Below are 5,247 nucleotides of genomic sequence, written 5' to 3' on the forward strand. Positions count from 1 at the left end.
CTTGCAGTGAGCGGAGATCCAGCCACTGTGCTCCAGCTTGGATGACAGAGCGAGACTCCGTCTCAAAAAATAAATAAACAAATAAATAAAAAAGAAAGAATTTTGAACATGTTCACATTAGTCAAACTAGTACAATGAATGCCCATAATATTCATTACTTAAGTCCATATAAGCCAATCTACAGACTAAACCCTCCTCCATGTTATTTTAAAGCAAGCCAGACATAGCATCATTTACATTTAATCCATAAATTCTTCAGTATATATCTCATTTTAATAAGACCACAGTATAGTCTCACCCGAAAAAATAAACAATAATTTCTTAATATCATTAAATAACCAGTCTATGTTCACATTTCCAATTAGCTCATAAATATCATACATCATTTTTATTTCTATATTATGGTGATGCAACAGCAAAATTCAGACTGTAGGAAAAACTACAGGATAACTAGTTTTCTTCAGTAAGCAGAAAAATGTATAAATTTAAAAAAGAAAGAAATAGATGTGGAAATATGGATTATAAGAGACTTAAAAGTTATTTCAAACAATCACTGTATGAACTTCATTTGGATCCTGAATACTGGAAATTGTTTCTTTTTCATGCACTAGGGATGGAGAGTCAAATTATTGTGTCTTCTAAAAGCCCCAGATTTCACCATCATACAATTTATCTATGTAACAATCCTGCACTTGTACCCCCTAAATCTACAAAAATAAAAATGTTTTAAAGATATTTTTAAAAAGAACAACAATTGTGCCTTAAAGCCATTTGGAAGAGTTCCTCTCTGTGAAGGTGTGCTCCTAACTGAACACACAAGATTTGTAAAAATTGCTTTTTTAGAGGCAAACCAAAGGTAAATTTCTCAAGGTTCTTGCTGCCTTCTTGAGCAGCATTTGATGGAAGATCTTTTATACATTTGTAATAGATAAAAATAAACCAGATGGCAAATCCTTTTTTAAAATCTTAAACCATGTACCAAGTTTTTGGTCCAAATTGTGTAGGATAAGTTAAACTTAAATTGCATTCTATTAACCAATATGAGTGTATTTCTGTAAGCATAGTTACGTTGAAATAAAGTTTTAAAAAACAAAAAAAAAATTGCTTTTTTATTTTTTGTTTTGTAATTACGTAAAATATTTATGCAGCTCAGAAGTCAAGTTTACAAGGCAAATTCGCTTCTGTGCCTATTCTCTTTACCCTACTTTCTCTCTCCCTTTTTACGTAGTAGCTGATTTTTATTTTACAGTTTATTCTTCCCTTGTATATATGTGCACCCTACCTTTCTCCAGTAAATAATAAATACTGTATACACTTTACTCTACATTGCTTTATTCCAGTGGGCAATATATCGTAAAGATATTCCTCATTCCTTTAACAGCTGCATAGAACCATATCGTGTGGAGTATCATAGTTTATTCAACTAGCTTCTTACTCTGGGAATTTGGAGTTGGTTCTAGTCTTATGCTACTCCAATAGATATCCAATGAAAGCCATGTCCACACATCTTTCTGTAATTTTTCCAGTGGAATAAATTTCTAGAAGTGGAGTTGTTTTGTCAAAGAATAAATGCATATGGTGTTCTGTAAAACCATTTTGCAATCACATCAACAATGTATAAAAATGCCCTTCAGCTTCTCCAACTAAGTACATTGTCACACTTGAATCATTTACCCATCTAATAGTTAAGAAATGGTATTCGTTGTATTTAATTTGCATTTCTCTTACAATCAATGAAGTTGTGCATCTTTTTATATGGCTATAAGCCATATGCTTTTCTTTTTCTCTGAACTATGTTCATTTATCTCAACCGCATCTTTCTATGTGGTTGCTCTTCCCTGTTTTGGGACACTGTATATTAGAACAGGTAGCACTGCCTGTGATGTGCAATGGAAATATGTTTTCCTAGTTTGTTATTTTCTTTTTACTTCGCTTATCATGTTCCTTGAAATATAAAGTTATATTTTTTCTAAATATAATTAAAAATATTATATTCTTTCCTTTATTGATTGTACATACATTCTACAGTACTACATGCTATGGGCTGAATTGCATCCCCTCAAAACTCATGTGTTGGAACCCACACCCCCAGTACTTCAAAGTATGACTGTATTTGTAAATAGGGCTGTCAAAGGGTAATTAAGTTAAACGAGGCCTTATAGGTGGGTCCTAACCCAATATGACTGGTGTCCTTATAAGAAGATTAGAACACAGACACTTGCAGAAGGAAGATCATGTGAAGACATCTGAAGATGGCCCTCACAAACCAAGGAGAGGGACTCTTTGAAGAAATCAACCCTGTTGACACATTGATTTCAACTTCTCACCTCCAGACCTGTGAGCAAACAAATATCTGCTGTTTAACCTTCCCTGTCTATAGTATTTTGTTATGGCAGCCTTAACAAATTAATACTATTACATATACTATTTTGAAGGGTGAATTTTTCATTCTTGTTTGTAGAAGAATAAATCACTATAACTAGCCATTTATCTCTTAGACTTTTATTTATATATATATTTATTTTTTTATCATACTTTAAGTTCTATTCCTCAGGGATCTAGAACTAGAAATACCATTTGATCCAGCCATCCCATTACTGGGTATATATTCAAAGGATTATAAGTCATGCTGCCATAAAGACACATGCACATGTATGTTTATTGCAGCAGTATTCACAATAGCAAAGACTTGGAACCAACTCAAATGTCCAACAATGATAGACTGGATTAAGAAAATGTGGCACATATACACCATGGAATACTATGCAGCCACAAAAAATGATGAGTTCATGTCTTTTGTAGGGACATGGATGAAGCTGGAAACCATCATTCTCAGCAAACTATCACAAGAACAAAAAACCAAACACTGCATGTTCTCACTCATAGGTGGGAATTGAACAATGAGAACACTTGGACACAGGAAGGGAAACATCACACACCGGGGCCTATTGTGGGGTGGGGGGGGGGGACAGCATTAGGAGATATACCTAATATTAGACTTTTATTTATTTGTAGCTTTCTTAACAAAACAAACTTCTGGGCGAGGCGTGGGTGGCTCACGTCTGTAATCCCAGAACTTTGGGAGGCCGAGGTGGGCAGATTACTTGAGGTCAGGAGTTCAAACCCAGACTGGCCAACATGGTGAAACCCTGTCTCTACTAAAAAAAAAATACAAAAAAATTAGCCGGGTGTGGTGGCACGCGCTTGTAGTCCCAGCTACTCAGGAGGCTGAGGCAGGAGAATCACTTGAACCTGGGAGGCAGAGGTTGCAGGGGGCCAAGATCACGACACTGCACTCCAGCCTGGGCAACAGAGCAAGACTCTGTCTCAAAAGGAAAAAAAAAAAATCAAGAAAAACTTCTGAGATGACATTTCATGTAAAATGTGGACATCCTTTCCACCCACACTTTTAAGGGTTAATCTGGTTCTCCCGTGATGGTCGAGGACACCACCATTGTATTTCACTGTTGTTTTAGGGCAACATCTCTTCAAAGATCATGATGATTTTTTCATTTTTCTTCCTGGGTGACTGTACTTTTGTTGTTGTTGTTGTTGTTGTTAGCAATGGGGTCTCACTATGTGGCCCAGGCTGGTCAGGAGCTCCTGGCCTCAAGCAATCCTCCTGTATCGGCCTCCTGAAGTCCTGGGATTACAAGTGGGAGCCACTGCTCCCAACTGCTGGGCGACCATTCTTTAGGAAAACCAAAAGACCATACAACTGAAACAATGACAAATATTGATCTGATCTTTAGGTACTGTTGCCTCTGGGGATTTAGAAGGCAGCTAAAATTTCAGGAAAACATTCTTAAAAACATTTCTTAAAAATATTCTTGGATATTGTCAAGGATAGAGCTTTTAAAATTATTTTATAATGTGAACTAAATTTTAAAATTATTTTTAAAAATTAATAGGTAATATATGCAAAAGGTAATATATGCACAAGGCACAAAATTCAAGTTACCTTACAAAAGGATTGTGGAGAGAAAAGTGAATATCTGTTTACCCATGTTCCACCCAGTTTCTTACTATTTTCTTCTTGATGAGCACTGAACAGAAAAATTGAGTACAGACTGCCTGAGTAACAGTCTACATTTTTATCTCATTTCTTAGCAAATGTGTGTTTATTTAATTTTTCAGTAATAACCTACACTTCAAAAAAGGCCTCTCAGGGTACAAAGACAATAAATCATTGATAAATTGGGCTGGAAAGAGTATCAAAGATTGTCTGTTTTAGGATAGAACTGGAATGAATAAAGCATTTTTATAACAAAAGAAATGATTGCCCAAGGAAAACTAATACTTCTGAGACTCATGTATCCACCATTGAGCCACGTGTCATAAGCTTTTATAGGTTCTACCAGTTATCAGTTGCTGTATAACGAACTATCTCAAGAATTGGCAGCTTAATAAAAAGCAGATTTTATTTTATCACAATTCTCTGGGTCAGGAACTTGGGCCGGGTTGAGCTCAGCTGAGCAGTTTCTATGCTGGTTTCACCTGGGATCACATATATGGCTACCATGAGATGTAACTCACATAGGACGCACTGGCATCACACGGCCTCGTTCACCCATCTGGAAGTTGATTCTGGCTGTCAGCTGTATCACATATCTTGACCAGGCCAACATAGGCTTCTTCACAAGGCAACGGCATTCCAGGAGGAAAAAGCCTTTTGTACAAGCATTTTCCTGGCCTCTGTTTGCATCACATTTGCTGAGTCCCATTGGCCAAACCACATCACATGACCAAGTCCACAGTCCATGTAAGAAGAGGCCACATACAGGTACGGATGCAAAGAAGGGTGATTTATAAGAGGCCATGGTTATAACAATCTACCACATAGGTCTAAGCTCAAAGTAAGCCAAGTGCCATCAGGATAGAGTTCTGTAATTTCTGGGTGGAGTGAGTAAGGGCAACACAGAAAAGACTTAAAATAATCGGGCAGTTATTTTTGTATGTATTTCCTATGTAATCAACATGAAAAAGTTAACAATAAAAACAAAGCCCTGAGAACATGACAGCATTTTATAGCAAGCAATCAAGAAGATATCTGTTCAAAAAGAGAAAAACAATGTCACAGATGATGTAGTAGAAAGAAAGATATCTAAGTATTAGAAAAAGGCTCTTCTAGCCAGCATTCAATCTAAAAGACATTATCATTTTACAACTACACTCCCATTCCTGAATCTAAAACTTCTTCCAGAAATAAAGCAATCAGTATTCAAGAAAAGTAACTTGGAACAGTTA

This window comes from Nomascus leucogenys, chromosome 16, assembly GCF_006542625.1.
Source record: "Nomascus leucogenys isolate Asia chromosome 16, Asia_NLE_v1, whole genome shotgun sequence".
Taxonomy (NCBI): domain Eukaryota; kingdom Metazoa; phylum Chordata; class Mammalia; order Primates; family Hylobatidae; genus Nomascus; species Nomascus leucogenys.